Here is a 19,427-nt window from a genome sequence, read left to right on the forward strand (position 1 = left end):
TTGTGTAGAGGAAGGCTACTGATTTATTTGAGTTAATTTTATACCCAGCCACTTTTCTGAAGGTGTTTATCAGGTTTAGTAGTTCTCTGGTGGAACTTTTGGGATCACTTAAATATATTATCATATCATCTGTAAATAGTGATATTTTAATTTCTTCCTTTCCAATCTGTATCCCTTTGATCTTTTTTTGTTGTCTGATTGCTCTGGCTAGAACTTCAAGAACTATATTGAATAAGTAGGGAGAGAGTGGGCAGCCTTGTCTAGTCCCTGATTTTAGTGGGATTGCTTCAAGTTTCTCTCCATTTAGTTTAATGTTAGCAACTGGTTTGCTGCATATGGCTTTTACTATGTTTAGGTATGGGCCTTGAATTCCTGTTTTTTCCAGGACTTTTATCATGAAAGGGCGCTGAATTTTGTCAAATGCTTTCTCGTGAAGGGCTTTTCATATAACACTATTCTCCACTTTCCTTTTTGAGCAGCTGAAGAGCATCCCTTTCTGTGGAGGAAGATTACGCTCCCTGCTGTATGCCTTAAAAATCTGCATCATTAACAGAAAGCCAAGGAAATGGTGACGCTCTAGGATATTCTACATGCAGCCCCTTTTGGATTTTAGTTCAAATAATGCACACACACACACACACACACACACACACACACACGAAATCAGCAATCTTTTCACAGAGATTAAAACCTTTCTGTGTGCGTGAGTGTGTGTGACTGTAGGCTAGAGGTAAAAATCCATGACTGCCTTCCTCTATCATTGAAATGGTCTCTCACTAAACCTAGCACCCACTTCTTATGTACATTGGTTGGCCAGTAAGGTACCAGATTCCTCCAATCTCTACCTCCCCAGCACTGGGTTATAGATGTGTACCGCCATGTTTGGATTTTTACACGAGTGCTGGAAATCCAAACTCAGTCTCCATGCCTGCCCATCAAATGCTTTATCTACACTGGGCCAGCTCCTTGGTCTTTTCATTCTTTCAAAGAATGTACTGTGAGATTGTGTGCTGAGTATGCCTATCCACTGGGGGCTGCAGGAACATCCAGAACATTCCATGCTCATCCGAAGATATACAGCCCTTTGTATTCATACCCACAGTGCCATTCATCTTTCTGCTTTTTATTTAAATACCCTGAACATGGAATGAGAACCTGAGTTGAGCAGTCGTGGGGGAAGTCCCCCATAGTTGTCTCACATACGCTGGACAACAATTCTTTACCAGGTTCTCATTGGATACCATCTATGACGTTCTTCCTGTGCACTTAATATGTTTTCAGAGAATCATTCTCCTCCTGCCCTGGGCTGCATGCATTTGCACAGTTTTTAGTTACACTGCAAGATCACATTAATGAACACAGCTGCCTAGGTCACTTCATGGTCAGTCCCAACTCTTACGGAGAATGCCTGTCCACTGGGGGCTGCAGGAGCATCCAGTACACTCCATGCTTGTCAGAAGAACCCACCGGCCCACCATGGGATCACCCTGTCATCACCCTGTATGGAGGAAAAGGAGTTCGATTCAGATAGGTCAGTTAAAGGGGCCCTCAGCCTTCCTCTGACTGATTCAGCCTTGTGATTAAAGAATTTGGGTTTTTTTCTATTTGATTTTATGTGGAGAACACAGAACCTTCGAAATGTTAGTTACTAAATCCTAAAACTGAAGATAATGGACTAATCTACCCGAGACTGGTTTTGAGTGTGTGTGCAGTAAAGCAAACCATGTCCTTCGAATGAATGTTAAAGGAAACTCCTATTTTGCCTGTGCATAACTGAGTATGCATATGATTAAAATCGGGGGCATCATGGGAAATTATGTGCCTTAGTGAACCAATGCTTACATAACTGAAGTCCATCAATCAAAGCAGAAAGTCAACCACATTCTCCTGAGGTACCAAGTCCTCCTCCTCCTCCTAGACCCACAAAAGGAGGACTGAATAGAGGTTCTTGTGAGTAACCCGTCCACAAGTAAGCAGGATGCCCTCCTCTATCATTGAAATGGTCTCTCGATTCAAGAGACCATTAAACTTAATTCAAGTTTGTCTTCACCTGCTGTTCCAACCTGTTGGAAATATGGTGTGTGAGATTTGTGAGGGACAACAGTGATGAATCTGGGCAGATCCCACTAAGTGTCCCTGTTCCTTTCCACAGAGGCCCTTTGAGTCCGGGGACTCTCTCCATAACAACAGGGCTACAAACCTGCCCTCCTTCTTTCTGGGGTCTCTCATGAAGCTGATAGTTGGGTTCCTTGTTTAAGAACCTTCTAGAATTGGTGCATTTCTGTTTTCCCTTCCCACTGTCTAATTCTTGATCTATCTATAGATAAAACTCTTTTAAAATTTGGCCACATCTTTATTAATAGCCTTCTTGCTGAGACTGCAGGATTCGGGGGACCAACTCTAGCCCTACCAGGAGCTAGAAGAAGAAAGCTATTAAGACAAAATTCCTCTGCCCTATATCTTGTGGCTTACAGCAAGTCGTAGATGTGCCTCAGCCCCTGACAACATTTACCCTTTCCATGGGAGGTCACAGTGCTAACTATATTATCACTTGAAACCTATTCTATTCCTGAAGTAAATTTAGAACAGTTATCAACGTGGTCTTACATTTGGATAATTATTACCTAGCAAATGATATTATCTATGGGCTTTACTGATTTGAATTTGTGATAAAATTAACACAAGTTCTTAGTGGTTAAAGTGTCTCCTAAGAAAGCTGAGTAAAAACCTATTTGATTCTGCTGTCCCGGGCTGGAGCCAGTAGTTAAGTGCACTGGTTGCTCTTTCAAAGGACCTGGATAAAATGCCCAGCAGCCCACACAACCATCTGTAACTCCAGCTCTAGGGAACTTGACGCCCTCTTCTGGCCTCTGCAGTCACTGCGTGTATATGGTGCATAGACATACATCCAGACAAGATGCCCGCACACATAAAATAAAATAAAATAAAATAAAATAAAATAAAATAAAATGGAAGGTTTTGTGGCTAGATTCGGATCCCAATCCCTTCACCGGAAATCTTGCCTTCCATTTATGGATTGCCAGTTCATGCTCCTAGGAGTCTTCCTAGGGTAATCCTAACAGATTCCCAGGAGTTTCCAATGCATTAGATTTCTACTTTGTCCTGAATTTCCTGCCACCAATTCCAGCTGTCTCTCTCAGTATTCTCTCCCTCCATTCTCTCCAGACCTGATCTCTCTTGTTCCCATCCCTAATCTACAGTCTACATGCAATATCTATTCTACTTCTAGTTCAGGGAGATCCATGCATCTCTCTGTGAGCCCTCCTTGTTTCTCAGCCTCTCTGGGTCTGGAGTATAGCATGATTGCCCTTTACGGTAAATGTCCATTTAAAAGTGACTACATGCCAATGTTTGTATTTCTAGGTCTCCTTACCTCACTTGGAGTGTGTGTGGTTTTTTTTTTTCAAGTTCCATTCGCTTGCATGCAAATGTCATGGCTTCATTGTTTTTAACAGCTGGGTGATAATCCATTGTGTGAACGTACATTTTCTTTATCTGTTCTTCAATTGAGGGACATCTAGGTTGTTTCCAGTTTCTCACTATTAACAATAAAGCTGCTATGAACATAGTTGAGCAAATGTCTTTGTGATAGGTTGGAACATCTTTTAGGTAATTGCCCAGGAGTGGTATAGCTGGGTCTTGAGGTAGATCAATTCCCAATGTTCTGAGAAATAGCCTTATTGATTTCCAAAGTGGCTGTACAAGTTTTTACTCCCACCAGCAACGGAGGAGTGTCGCCTTGCTCTCCATGGTCACCAGCATGAACTGTCACTAGCGTTTTTCATCTTAGGTATTCTGACAGATTTACAGTGGAATCTCAGGTTCATTTTGATTTGCATTTCTCTGATGACTAAGGATATTGAACTTGTCTTTAAGAGCCTCTTGGTCATAGCCCTCTACCAGATGTGGAGTTGGTGAAAATCTTTCCCCATTCTGTAGGCCACCTTTTTGTCCCATTGACAGTATCTTTGGCCTCACAGAAGCTTTTCAGTTTCATGAGGTCCCATTTATTGATTGTTGATCTTAGAGATTGGGCTATTGATGTTTCTGTTTAGGAAGCTGTGTTTAAAGCTACTCCAACACTTTAGCCTACCTGGTTTTATGTTGAGGTCTTTGATCCCCTTGGACTTGAGTAGGGTGATAAATAAGGATCTATTTGCATTCTTCTACATGTCGATATCAAGTCAGACCAGCACCTTTTGTTGAGGATGCTTTCCCTCTTCCATTGCTCAATTCTGGCTTCTTTATTAAAAGCAGGGTGTTTATAGGTATGTGGCAATTCTGTTTGTAGTTACTGGGCTATGGCAAATCCAAGAAATGAATACTCTTTGCAGGGCTCCATTTTCCTATCTGTGAAACAGGAGTAACAATTTCCCAACATGTATTACATGGATTTAGTTATAAACTATAGGAAAGCACCAGCCTCCCAGTAAATGGTAAGTACCAGAGTCTTAACCTGTGTTCTTGGAGTGTACAAACGGTCGTTTGAAGACCTACACTTGGAAATGTCTGTGTGGGGCCTCCATGGCAACCTGTATTGACTTCTTAGAATTAAGAGTGGAGAGAAGCACTTGAAGAAGGACCACAGAGTGAAAGGTCACCTAGGAGACAGCAGCTTCTTAAACAAGCAACACACACCATGATGATTGATTGTGGTAACATTCTTAAAGAATACCATGACACAACAGGCATGAAAGAATGTTCAATGAGCACACGGGACTCATCATTCACACGAAAGCTGGGGATTGGATGCATGAATCTGTAACCACAGTGCAGGGAGAGGGGGCAGAGAGAGGCTGATCCTTGCACTTTGGTGGCCAGCCAGAATAGTTGAGATGGCAGGCTTCAGGCTTGGCCAGAGATTCTGCCTCAAAAGATGAGATGGAGAGAGCAATGGAGGAAGGCTTCCATTTGTACATGTGTGTGGGTGAGCACACCCCCCCCATACACACACACATACATATGCATAGACATTCATATAATACATACACACAGATGAAGGGAAGGGGGAAAGAGAGAGAGACAGACAGACAGACAGGGATAATATGACACAGGTCTAGGCAGCCAAAAGAATATAGAAAAAGAACATGAAATGGGAAGACATTACCCACATCCAAAGAGGAGAATCTCAGCCAAAATATTGCCCTGGCTTCCCAGCTCTAGTTTAACTGTCCTACCTGTTTGGAAATAGGTTAACTTGATGTCATCAGTGTGTTGTGTCACATTGTCTTAGTCAGACTTTTTGTAATAAAATATCTGAGAAACTAAACAAAGGAGGAGGGGGTTGTTTTAGCTCATGGTTTCTGAGCTTTTAGTCAATGGTTGATGGCTCCATGCCTTGACCCCAGTGTGAGTTAGAACATGGGAATAGTATTGTGGAATTCACCTCAAGGTAGACAGGAAGCAGAAAGCATGGAAGAGGCTGGTGACAGGGTTCCCTCAAAGATACAGCAGCAGTGTATCTTCTACTTCTTCCAACTGGACACACCTCTGAAGTTTCCAATGTGACAAAGTAGAGCCTCCACCCTGTGAGCTTATAGGGGCATTTCACAGTCAAACTGTAGCATGCTTCCTCTGAGTCCTTGTTTTAGGAGGATACTTTGGGGTTTCATCTACAGGAAAACGCGGGCTTTGACCCTATCTTTGAGAATTTTATGATCAATCCAAAGTATGACATCTGTTTAAGGTTTGTCTTTCCCAACTCAACCTGAAAGAGACTAATGGAGCCAGTGAAAGCGCCTTGATCTTCCTAATGGTCACTGTGCCACCGATGCATGTCATCTTGTGGCTCCCAGGACTTAGCCAGGCATGGCATTGACAAGCCTCTTACACAAAGGCAACATGGATGACACCACCGCGACATTTCTGACTCATCCCCTCTCCTGATTCCCACAAACCCACCTTTCATCACCCCTGAAAAACAAGCTTTATCAAGAACATTTAATTATGCCTTCTTTTGTCTCCAATACCCTTGGCGATTCTGTATTCTGAGATGGAAATTGGACATGCATGGGTGAGTATGTCAGAACAAGGGCACAGAATAGCCAATGATGAAAGCAAGTTTTAAAATTCAGAGCACATAACTATCATGTAGGACATGGGTGAGAAACATCAAAGTCTTTCATTGTGGGCTGAGCTGTGCCCCAGCTGAGGAACTGATGGATTCGAGTCTTTTGTAACAATAATTCTTACCTGCCCTAGCCATCATGAAGCTCATTGTCAATGCTATTCAACCACAGTAACTGTATACATTCTTTTATTTCTTTAGTTCCTAATTGCCCACTGGTAATTGTACTCCAGATTCAGCTGTGCTGGTGAGTGGCTGCCTATCCCTAACAGGTACTAGTTGGTTCCATCTCTTAACGATTTTCTTCTTTTCCCTTATTAACAGAAACACTATTGAGGGACAGCATGACTTCATGAGTTTGGGCCAAGGACATGTCGAAATTTTTGTCCAGGATTTCTGAGAGTTGCTTAAGTGACCCACACACTGGGGAAGGACGACTCTCCCTCTCTTCTACGTATAGGCTAGAGGATAGCATGGGTTCTATTCTTGCATGTGGTGGTTGCCTCGAACCAGGAAGTATCCAAAATATGGAAGAAAAAGATAAGCTTACTGGAAAGAGAACCTAGTCAGCTTTGAACTGCATAGCGGGGGGGGGGGGGGCTTCTCTTAGGTTAGTAAGAAATAAATGTTTATATTTTTGAAGTCGCTGTTATTTTTGGATTTCTAGTAAAGTTGCCACACTTATCTTTTCGCAATACTCTTCAGGACTCTTCAGAATGAATTTCTCATTTATCGCACATTTTTAGACAGACTCCCCTCAAAATAACTTCTAAATTTAGTCAAAATCTGCTTCAACATTTTGCATGATTTGGTAATCAGAAAAACCACTCAGCTTTACCTATGAAAACAATTCCTTTGCCTTAGGATGACTTAGGTTCTTTCTGGAAATGGTTAGAGAACAAATACATAAGCAACAATAAGAGTACACAAACTAGAACAATGCTATCAAGGGGGAGACTCCGTCATGCTCATGAAAGTATTAAAAATGTGAACTTAGCAGAGTACTTGTGTGTAAAAGAAATTGACTAATAATGAATATTTATTACATCACATGTACAGACTCTTCTCCTAAGAATCTTTTTTTCATATCATTCACCTGCAGAGAAAAATCTCTTTTTCATAGATTAAACCAAGATAAATACCATCCCACTCTCTGTCATAGTGTCATAAATCCAGTACTAGGGAACTAATGAGGTCTAATGAAGTCCAAATTAAGTCTCACAGAACTTTGGAAAGAATCATTCTTCCCTCTCAACCCTGGGTTCTTTCCACTCCTCTTCAAAGGAAACATTAACGAGAAGCAATAAATCTCAGTGTGATCTTGATTAAATTCCATGAATTAAACAGAGGTACTTTTGAAAAATGGTAAATTCAATCAGCAGAATAGATATTTTTCTTTCTTAGCCAAATTAAGGGACAAATGTCTCAACCAGTCTTGGCATAGATAATAACATTCTGAGTCTTTATAGAAGTGAATACAAGGCTTTTAAATACCTACGAATGTGAATCGTGTAACTCCTGCCTTTATTTATTTTATTATTTTTTTTTTGTTCTTTTTTTCGGAGCTGGGGACCGAACCCAGGGCCTTGCGCTTCCTAGGCAAGCGCCCTACCACTGAGCTAAATCCCCAACCCCCAACTCCTGCCTTTAAAAACAGGAGCCAATCCTTCCCAATATCCAATCCTACAAACTTGGTGGTGACTTGGGCATCACTGATGGATAATTAGGACCTAGAGTATAAAATGGCAGATTGTAGCCGTTCAAAATCCGGACTTTCTGTTTTAATTGAGAAGAATTAGCCTCGAAACATTTTTTTCCTTGTCACAATAGGTTTTCCAGTGTCTTGGCAATAAGGAGTAGCATTTTAAATGACCTACATTTGTGTAGGAAGCCACATGGTCCAGCCCGGTAGGATTAGTGAGGGGGGAAGATATTCTGGGGTGCTGACTACCCATCAGGACAAGCAGGCTCCGACTTGGCTTCTCCAGCTCGCCATCTGGCCAATGCTGATTCATTAGGTAGGTGCCCTTCCTTCTGTTGGAAAGGACATTTGTTCCCCATAATTTGCCACTTTTCCAAGTGGTTAAGGGAAATTGGATTTGTTGCAGCGTGCCAGAAGCGAGCAAGACTGGGAACGAGGTATGTGCGTCAACGCCGACCCTTACCTATGTCGATGCTCTTCACAGGGCTGGGTCTCAAACCGTGAATGTGGGATACTTGGAGTGGAATGCCATGAAATCTCGGGAACATGCTTAACTGGAGCAGCACATCGTGTCATTCCCCACGTCTGTCGAGCTGTGCATTTTGAATTTCGGTTCAGAGATGATTTTGGCTGTATTCGAGATCGAAGTGTAGTGCTCAGGGAATGTATTTTAGAAGTATATCCAAGCACTGTAACTTAGACACTGGGAAGCTGCCGGGTAAAGTGCCCACATATTTCCAAGGATGGCTGATATCTCAGGGTACCTTACCATCCCCAGGCCCCTTTTGCTCCCCATGTTGGTCTACTCTTGGACCACTGGTCCTTTTTTCAGTTCTAGTCTTTTTCTATTTACCGGTGCTGGGATTCTTCCTAGCCCAGCCCAAACCCAACTCATGAAGCAGATTGTAAACTGGCAGAGAGCGTTTGCTGACTGCATCAAGAAGCATTCGTTTGTTCATGAGGTATTCATGTTGACTTAGAGCAAGGCCACATTCTTGGTGCTAGTGAAGAAGAAATGAAGAAGACGAGTGCAACAACTCTCGTCCAGAAGCTTCCACAAGAAGGGTAGGTGGGAAGTAAGAGACGGGTAACAAACAAGCAAGAACGCAATATGATTTCTGACGGTGGTAGGTATTGTTGTATGAGACACTTTCCTCATTGATATGAGAAAATATCTCACAAAAGTAAGATGAAGGAATTTAGTTTGGCTTCCAATTTTAGGGGGTACAGTCTATCTTAGTGGGGAAATCATAACAATGGAAGCATCCAGCGTCTGGTAACATGTGTTTTCAGTAAAAAATACAGAGAGATGAATGCCCAGTGCTCCTCTTTCCCCATTTATTGTCTAAGACCATAGCCTCTTTTTTGTTCTTTATTCCATCTAGGCCTACCCTATAATACAGTGCCACCCTGTGATACAGTGTCACCTTGTGATACAGTATCACTCTACGATTCAGTGCCACCCTTAGATACAGTGTTACCCTGTGGTACAGTACCACCCTATAGTACAGTGCCACCCTGTGATATAGTACCATCCTGTGATATAGTACCACATTGTGATACAGTATTACCCTATAATACAGCGCCATCCTATGATACAGTACCATCCTATGATACAGTAATATCATTGAAAGCCAAACATGCAAAGTGGATCTTCATGTATTGGCTAATTCTCTTAGAAATACTCCCACAGACACCCAGACCTGGCTTTCCTAATCTCCTAGGCGTATCTCAGTCTGAACTAGTTGGTAACAAACATTAGAGATCGAGAACATGATCCCTCTTTTGTATTTTCTTCCTCTTTTGTATCTGAATGGAAGAAAACATGTTATAAATAGATAAGTCGCAATTATTCTCCACTAAAAGAACTGTGTTGACTAACACAGAATTAACAAAACCGACTTGTAATTGTCACAATAGGCAAGTCACTAGGAATTAGTCCCCAGGTGGCAGGTAGATAATTTCTGGGATACAGCGTTAGGGTCCATGGTGATATGGAATATATATACACTTGTTTGTGCACTCTTTACTTCTGTTTACTGTGTGTTAAGAATCATGATGCCGGCAAAGTTAGAAGCCCAAGGCCATAGATAATCTGGAAGGTTCGCAGGTGTGTGGCTTCTGAGGTTGTTTTTCTAGATCAAGCAGATTGATATTTTAGCATGCGTTGAAATCCTTTGGTAGCTCCCTAGCGCTGTAGATTATTAAACCCCCCACAGGAAAACGGATGCTGTTACCGTGAGCCCTGAACACTCTAACCTCGGCCCTTTTTTTTTTATTTCTCCCTCCATTATAATTCAATTTTGATAAAGCAAGTTTCCTTGGGAACCCAATTATCTCTTTGCAGCCTGTGAGACTGCAGGAGCTGCTGCTCCAGAGGGATGCAGAACACCGGATGGTAACCCAGAATGTTTTTTTGTGTGGGTGGATAGTTGAGTATCAGACAGGCTAGGAGGGGAAAAGGGGGGTGATGTATGAGCAGATTAGGAATATGCACCTCTTCCCTCAAGTGGTTGGAATGAGAAAAGCTGTCCCTGGCAAAGGCATTGGCTTGAATGTACAAAATGGCGGCGGGGGGGGGGGGTGTTGGGGCATACATGTGTATTACATGGGAGATGGACTGACTGGCAAGTGTGGGTGACATTTGCTGGAGAAATGACCCAAATGCGTAGCAGATGCTGTGCCAGGCAGTGGATACTGGCTGTGAAGAACAGAGGTAACTTGGGAAGGAAGGCTACAGCCAGAACGGGGCTTGTCAGACTTGTGTATCATTGCGTTTGAGTTTGCCTATAGTTCTAAAGATGGTGTAGTGTTCACTGTGGTCCTGAGAGTTAAATACAGGGGTGTGTGGAATTGCAAACAAAACTGTAGAGAGTAAACTAAAGAGGGGGAACTCCTTGAAGGACCTTCAGATGTGGTGGATGGGGTAGCTGGAAGTGGAAGACAATTGGGGAAAGCATCAGTGCTGTGTGCTTTAAAGGAACCCCCCACTGACGTATCTGGCCCCGTTTCTTGGCACAGGATCTTTCCCCCCCCAGGTTTCCAACTCCTCTTGTTATCATCTGCTCTAATTTACAAGAAATTTAAAAAAACTTTAAAAAAAAGATTAGAGTCTCTTGGAGTTGAAATTACCTTAGCAAAGGTAATAGCTTCTTTTAGTTTTCAGGATGTCATCTTTTCTTTCAAAGGTTAAAAATAGAAAATAGATTAAAATTGAATCCTAAAAAAGGATTTCCATTCCCTCCCCGTGGAGTGATAAATTTAAAGAGCCCTGGGATCTAGAAACTGCCTAAGTAATGCTCGGGCTTGGGCTGCCTGCGTTCTTTTTTTAGTGGTGCCAACAGGCGAACAGGCAGCCCCGCGGCCGTGTGCTCTTTTTGCAGTGCGGGTCATCGCTGCTCAGCAGGTCTGCTCTGTTCCGCAGAGAAGATGTGCTTTTAATCACTTCCACTATGATGTCAGCTTATTTGGGGATAGGGAGCAACGGAGAAGTCTGCGTTAGACGTTGCTTCTAAGTTAGCTTAGATGGCTGGTAAAGATGCTTGGAATGGCAGCGTCTTCTTCCAGTCCCCAGGATACTTGTAGCCTCCTTTGTACTGCCATCCCCATCTTGCCTGGGCCCACTCCGTTAGATTTCACTTGCAGAGGCTCCCCTTGTCTCACTACCGCCAAGAGCCCCTGGTTGGAGGCCCTGAGTGAGCCATTAGGCTTTTATGGCTTGGGGGACTAATCCAGCCTGGGTATAATGAAACTTGGCTCCTGTGACTCATCTAAAAATCTCCCCTAAGCCTTCTTAGCTCTGGACCCACAGGTATTAACTGGGCTGGTTAGTCTCAGTGGTTATGTAAATTAGAAAGGGAGCCAACCGCTGCTCCCCAAGGTTGGCAGAAGGAGTCATGGGCTCCTGGCCAGGGGTAGGTGGGTGGGGGATTACTCTGTTTCTTTGATGCCCTTGAGAAATACTATCTTAGCTGTAAATCTCCTATCGGCTTGCTTGAAAGTGCTTTGCATGCTTCCTGTAACTGCTGATGAAATCGCAAATTGTCATTGTCTGCTATCTCAAGAAGATGTTATTCTGAAAAATAAAATAGCCATTGACTTTTCTTTCTGAAACCCTGTTTGAAGTATCTATTATTATTTTAAGTCTAGACACAGCTTTCTCCCTTAGGATAAAAAGCTCATTTAGATCCAGAAATTGTCTATTTTGGATTTCGATAACAAACTGCTATTTTCTGTTACTTGGCATCCTCTCTTATCTCTTACAAGAAGCATTGAGAATCTATGTCCCTCTGGAAAGACATATCACCCCACGCATTCCTATGATCAGCTCCCCCAAGTCTCAATTCTGTTTGGGAAACAACAGACAAGATACTAGCTTTCCCAGGCTCCTTCCGGCTGGAGGTGGGCAGGCAACACCATTCCACTCCTTCAGATCTAAAAGAAAGTTGGCTGCAGACTTCTGGGAGATTTATGGGAGAACATGATGAAGGACACATGTGAGCTGGTGTACCTCGTGGTACATGCCTGTAATCCTAGTACTTGGAGACAGGACTATCAGGAATTCACAGTCAGCCTAGGACAAAGAATGAGTTCAAGGTCAACCTGGGATGCACAAGACCCTGAATGAAAAAAAAAAAAACCCAACAGAAACAGCAGCAGAGATGGAGAGGCACACTGGAACCGATACTTTCTCCCCACTACTCCCTTGAGGCAGACATGATGACTAGAATTGTAGGCAACAGAGCCACAAGTTCAGTTCAGAGACACTTGATTTCCTTGAGTCACCAATTTTAAGCAGATGACTGGGTCTCCAGATAACATAATATCTTAAAAAAAAACTCATGTTTTCTTAAGTCATTATTAGCCTGCTAATATTAATTGCAGATGAGTGATTTTCTGATACCCACAGTGTATCACTAATGAGAGTTGATCTCCTAAGGAACTATGTTCCCAGAGGGCAATCCACCCATGCTTACGTTTCTTCCATCAATGGAGGGCAGCAAGAAGAAAGTCCAAGAAATCTGAGTTGGTTGCATCAAAGCCTTGTCCTACTCCCCAGCCTACCTAACAACACACAGCAGACACGTGGACTCTTGCCCAATACGTCTGCTTCTCTGTTTTCTCAAATAAGTGTTTTAAAATCAAGTGTCTTGTATATTGGTCAATGGCTAAATGTAATTTACCCTAAGACAACATGACGAACTATGATTGATCATGTGTTGTTGGGGAATACACATCCAAAAAAAGCTTGGGCTTGCGGGATGCAGGAAGGAGACAAGACTTGGGGTTCTTGCTCTCTTGTTCTCTCAAGATTGAGATGACTGCGTTTAGTGCTGTGTTTAGTTAAATCATGTTAGCATGGCATTTCTGCATTTGAGCTTATGAGAAGACATTAGTATTGAAGAAGAGCAGCCACTGGGTTGACTATAGTGGATGTCTCTATTATATATATATATATATATATATATATATAATCTATCTCATGGTCCATAGCCTGGTCCCCTGATGTGATATTCAGACCTTTCAAAGAACTATTCTTCCTTCTCGACTAACATATTAGGGGGTTGCTGACCAGATCTCCAGAACCATAAGGGATGAGCTAAGGAAGAGTGATTAGAAGTCCAGTGTGGGGGAAGGAGGGGACTGAGGACAGGAGGAAGTAGCGATGTACAGTTAAACAGTCCTAGGGACATACCTGACACTATTTCCTGGCACCCATTGCATCTATTCCCATATTTAAGTGATTGCATCTTTAAGCTAGTACATTTGTAGGCTGTGTTTCACAGTGGTAGTTAATGATAACAGAATCTCACCAGGCAGCAAAGGCCCTGCTGGAGGGGAGACAGAGAGGAAACCTTTGAGGCGTGTCTTTGTTTGAGAGGAGAGATGTCAACCTCCTCCTTGAAATAGTCTCAGAACCAAAGGCCCCTAAGAAAGGTGTAATTAGAGCCGTCTCCTCCCCCCACCCTCACTTCTTCCACACAGAGGAACAGAGAAGGAAGAGGCCTAGCTGCAGGTGTTCTTGACTTGCACAGCGTGGGCTGTGTGAACTTCTTGCCTTGGTTGAAAAGGCCGTCTCCCTTCCTGCAGCAGGAATAGCTGGATGGGGCACTCACACAACCTGGCATCTCAGTCTGTGACTAGAACTGGAGCAGGGGCTTCATGTTCTATCTGATGAATGGGATCCATTTCTTCTAGGCCCCCAGCACCCGCATTCAAAGAAGGTTTGGGTGCAATCACTGGGGTAGAAGGGTCTTCTGTCTTAAGAGGATGTGCATTCTAATATGAAAAGTGCTTTGAAATCTTGAACACCAGAGGGAAAGACTGTCTAAGTGCATGCACCAATTATTTCCACAAATGTATCCTTCCTGGGACTTCTTAGACGTCAGAATAATTTTTTAAGAAGCTCTGGGGATAGAATACTCCTTGACTATCCAAGACTGACAGCCGGAGTTTGGGCCCTCGCACCCATGTAAAAAGCTGGATGAGGTGGTATGTATGTTCACTGCTAACACTCCTGTGCTAAGCTTGAAAGTGGAGACAGAATTGCCTGGGAGTTTGTGGGCCAGCCAGCCTGGAGTTCTCAGTGCTATAGCAGAAACAGAGAGACCCTGTCTCAACAAGGTGAAAAGGGAGGACGGACTTTCAGTTGTCCTCTGACCTCCGCATGTGAAACTGCCCACATGCACATGTGCGAACACACAAATAGTCAAGTAGAAACGTCACAGGTCTATACATAAACAGATTGAATCCAAAAAAGTTTGGGTAAAACTATAGACTATTTTGGACTTGCTTCAAAGTAATACTGGGATGAGGAACTGTATAAATGGCAAAAGAGTTTATTAATATGAATCAGTTATCATAGCCAGGAGATGGATAGATACATGAAGACTCTCCTTATATCTTTGCTTCATCTTGTTATTATTAAAATATATATCGCCATGGAAGCTTGAAGCCTCACCTTTACCACATTTCTGCTTCTTCCATATCCCTTCCCTGCCCCTGGGCCATACCACACCAGCTTGCTCTAAAGTTCTCCATCCCGTCCTTCTCCTCCCTGCCTCAGGACCCTTGTTCCTGTTCCTTTCCCTTCTAGAACATTCTCCTGTTATCCCTTGCTTAATTAACTCCCTTTGCTTCATTTTATATGCCAGAGCCACTTCCTCACCACATTGATGTAGGCTGAAGGATAGTTCCAATGACGTCCACATACTGACTTAAAGACTACGTCATATATGACAAAGGCAGTGCTTTAAGATAAGGTTCTGAGGATTCTGAGATGAGATAACCTGAGCTACCTGGTGGACCTGGTGTTGTCATAAAGATCCTAACAAAATGACAGAGAGTAATGATTGGAGAGACCATGATGGCAGAAACAGGGGAATTGCCAGCTTTGGAGATGCAAAGAGTCAAAGAACATAAGTGGCCTTGAGATGCTGGAAAAAATAAGGAACAGAGTTTCTCCAGCTTCCAGAGATGACACATCCCTGCCCAAACATTGGTTTCAGCCCACTGAGACCTGTGCTAAACTCCTCACTCCAGAACTGTATGGGAGCAAGCCTGTGTTGTTTGGGGTGGTAGTTAAAACAGCTACTAATAATTTGAGGAAGATTTCCTGGCCCTGCTTCCATATACAGATAAGAAGATTCTCCTACACCCAGTCATGACCCTTACAACTGTGTGCGATTATATCCTGGGGTAATGGTTTGTGTGGCACTGATTTATGTAGAGATAGGGCCTTACTCCATAGTCCAGGCAGCCTAGGACTCTATGTATGGTTTGAAGTCATCTCAATATCACAATCTTCCTGCCTCAGCCTCCTGATTCTAGGATTATAGGTGTGTGCCACCATGTCTGTCTCCATGGCATCCTTTCTCCGACTAGACCTAGCTGGAGCTCTAGGAGAATAGGCACTTTGGTAATGAGATCACCACTCAGTGCTAAGGGTGGGGGAGCATGAGAATGGCTTATAGCTCATTTATAAATGAACAGGCTAAGCCCACAGGCAAAAGACCTGAAGGAATTCGGGCGTTAACGAACATTGCCTGATGTGAAATCATTAAGTTTTCTATCAAGGGAGAGGGATTAATCGCTTTTCAGCTTTGTGACAAGAAACCCAAGAAACCAACTTCAAGAGGAAGGGCTTATTTTGTCTCATGGTTTCAGACAGTTTAGCACATAGTCAGTCAGCTGGACACATAGTCAGCTGGACACACAGCCAGCTGGACACACAGCCAGCTGGACACACAGTCAGCTGGTTCCATTGTTAGGAGTCTGTGCTTCAACAGAGCATCATGGCAGGAAGGGCATAGAGAAAATAGAGAGAGCTGTTGTTATTCATGATACCCATCAATGAAGTTAGCACCTTCATGAAGTAATGTCTTCTCGATAACTCTATCGTCTGGGGTCCAAACCTTCCCAACAAGCTTTTTGGGAGGACACTTCCTATCCAAAGCACAGAAGACACTTTTTTTGACCTTACACTTTAGGAAGCTTAATCAGTATGGAGACTAGATTGGGAGTGGGTTGGGTCCAGAGGTAGAGAGAGCCCCCGAGAACTACAGCAATGCTACCGACTGAAACGGAGGTACAGTTTGAATCCCTGGAGATGGAGAGGAGGACTGATTTAAAATGCATACAGAGTAGCACTTGACAGCTGGTTTGAAATGAAGCTCCTAATCGATCCACTAACAAAAGAATAGAGAGGGGTACCCTTAGCAGAGGAGGGGGATGAAGTTTGTCACCAGCTTCCCTCATTTCCCTGAGTGAATTGAGAAGCAAGAGGGCAGTAGCCAGAGGAGAGCAGGGTGATTTTTTTTTAATGAGAGGGGAAGGCAGCTCTTCATGTGGAACATGAACAACCAAACAAAGATGACGTCACTGGAGTAAAATACAGACTCCCGCAGGCCAGCAGGGCCAGGCATGACTGCCACTGACCTCCCTTTACTATCTTCTCAAAGAGCTCATTGTAGTCACGAAGCCTCCTGCTGTTCAGTCCAGACTCACTCCTTCCTTGGAGCCTATGAGTCAACCGGTCCCTCTGCCAGGGACACCTTGTCCTCACATCGTAAGCAGCCTGCGCCCTTCACTGCGCCCTCACTTCACACTGTCCCTCTGAGAAGCCTGCTTTGCCTTCTCAGAAACAAACCCTGGCCCCTGGTTGTGGCTCTATCCCTTGGCAGTACCCGTTTCCCTTGAGGCATCAAGCGCGCCCAGTGATAGTAAATGATAGTAAATATTGATGGTCAACTTGACAGGAGCTAGAATCACTGAAGAGGCACGCCTCTGGCGTGTCTACGAGGGATTATCTAGATTAGGTTAATTGAGGCGGGAAAACAGACTAAAATTTGAGTCCTGAAGTGGATAGAAAGGAGAAAGAAGAATACCACCGTTACATCTCTTGCTTCCTGACAGTTGATGCACCCCAGCTGTATCCCTTGGAAATATATGTCAAATAAATGTCTTTTCCTGGCCTGGTTAATCAAGAGTGAGAACATAATGAAGCTTTATGAAAGCCCACTAGTTTAAAAGCAACTTTAAACTATAATTTAAAAAGAAAGAGCAAAAGGACTTTGCAGAGAGGTAACTTTGGATGAGTAGGCACTACTGGTCACAGAAAACATGGGTTAATAATGGAAAAATCTCAGTGCCAGGAGCAGGTTCCTTCCCTCTGAGCTTTGGTCAAAGAGGTCCCAGTTTAAGTGTCACAACTCTGAGAGGGAAAGATGTCCTGGTGTCGGAGCCAAGGAATGCCACAAAGTCACACACAGCACCCAGCAAACCTCACACAGAGATGTATGGGGAGGGGAAAGCTCAGGAGGGCAAGAAGCAGTGGGGAACTGAGCAGAAAGGGGGCTTGGGTTGAGGCAGGGGGTGGAGTTTTCCGGCGTGGCCTGGGATTTGTGGGATTCTGTCTGTGCCCTGATCTTAAAGCTCAGGGGTGGATGGGAGTTTTTTCTTGGCCCTGGTGTTGGAGTCAAGTCAGGGTTAGGGTTTCTTTCCCCTGCCCCTTTTACCCTAGACCCAGAGCACCCAAAATGACAAAGCCTTGTTCTTGGTGGACCTCCATAAGAATAAGGAGGACCTAAGTAAGACCCTATTGCTGAAAATACCACGAACTTTGGTTTCAGGACACAGAGAAATGAAATTTAAACTGGCTAGGATGTTTTCTTCCTGCTTATTTGCTTTCATGGTTTGGAAGGCACTATATTGGATGTGGTCACCAGCAAAAATGGAGCCAGTTAAATTTCCAGCATGGGTTGGGGAGGGGCTCCTGAAACCCCATAGCGGGCAGAAGAATCAGCAGCAGCTGTGGGATGCTCTGGAATTGGAAGTCACAGAGTTGTGTCACTTTTCTTTGGAGGTGAGGACACTGATGGGTTGTCCAGGCCCCAGTGGGTGACTCCATAGCCCTGCACATTGTGGAGAGTGCCAATTAGACCCTTCGTTATTTGTTTTCAGAAGTGAAGTTGGCGGGGGAGACGTGTTGGGGCTGCAAAGGGAGTTGGAGGAAGAGAGCAGGAATTGGATATGATAAGATACATTGTATACAGGTATGAAATTTTCAAATAGTAGATGGGAAATAAACACATCTGGGGCTGAAGAGACGGTTCAGTGGTTAAGAGCATGCATTGCTCTTGAAGGGGAGCCAGGCTCGGTCCCCAGCATCCATGTCGTGGCTCGCAACCATCTGTGACGTCAGTTCCGGGAAGGAGATCTAATGCTGTCTTCTGACCTCTGCAATAATCAGGGATACACATGGTACACAGACATTCATGCAAGCAAAGCACTCAATGAGTAATATTTTAAATTTCTTGATTTCTTAAGAGAGGGTTTCTCTATATTGCCCTGGCTGTCCTCCACTCACTCCGTAGACCAGGCTGGCCTTGAGCTTATGCATCTGCCTGACTCTGCCTCCCAAGAACTGGGGTTAAAGGCATGCGGTGGTACCACTGCCTGGCACACTGCCTGTGACACGCGCCACATGTGCACCATACACACAAAATAAAATACATTTTAAAATGGTAGTTTAAAAGATAATCTAATGGGCCTGGAGAGATGGCTCAGCCTTAAAATCGCATACTCTTCCAGTAGAAGACCTGAATTGGCTTCTTAACACCCACACAGCGTCCGTAAGTTCACAAAAACTCATAACCCCGAATCTGAGGCGTCCAAAGCCTCTGGCCTCTGAGGCAGTGTGCACATGTGCATATACCCCACCATAGACACACATAGCTAAAAATAAATTTTTTAAAATACAAAGGATAACACAGTAGGTGTGAAACCAGGAAGAGGGAATTGTATTGTTGTACTTGGATGCGGCTGGAAGCAGAAACAGGCGGTCAACGTCACCAAAAACATGGGGGCAAGGTGGAGGTCTGGTGTGATGTCACTCGGTGGTAGGACGCGTTCTATCCCATCCAAGTGTTGTGGGAGCCATCCTTGTCCACCGTTGTCAGACGGTTCCTGAAGTGGGCGTGAATGTGTAACATGATCGTTGTATTGTCTGTCTCTCCTCCCACTTCTACACCCCCTGCTGGGGCCACTTCCTGAGATTTCTGTTGTATCTCCAGGACTGGGGCAGGAAGAGTGCAGTGAGAATACCCGAAGGAAGGAACGAGCAGGCAAATTGATCAG

General features: G+C 43.9%; 1 protein-coding gene across 1 annotated transcript in view; it reads left to right on the top strand.

Annotated features, from left to right (window-relative positions):
- Positions 1-8,736, top strand: part of Ttc8 (tetratricopeptide repeat domain 8) — a 97,698-nt gene extending 88,962 nt beyond the window's left edge. Inside the window, exons 18-19 of the transcript XR_010052075.1 lie at positions 6,290-6,360; positions 8,275-8,736. The gene's annotated coding sequence lies outside the window, so the exon portion shown is untranslated. The remainder of the gene's footprint in view (positions 1-6,289; positions 6,361-8,274) is intronic.
- The last annotated feature ends 10,691 nt before the right edge of the window (positions 8,737-19,427 follow it).

Source organism: Rattus norvegicus, chromosome 6 (assembly GCF_036323735.1).
Source record: "Rattus norvegicus strain BN/NHsdMcwi chromosome 6, GRCr8, whole genome shotgun sequence".
Classification (NCBI taxonomy): Eukaryota; Metazoa; Chordata; class Mammalia; order Rodentia; family Muridae; genus Rattus; species Rattus norvegicus.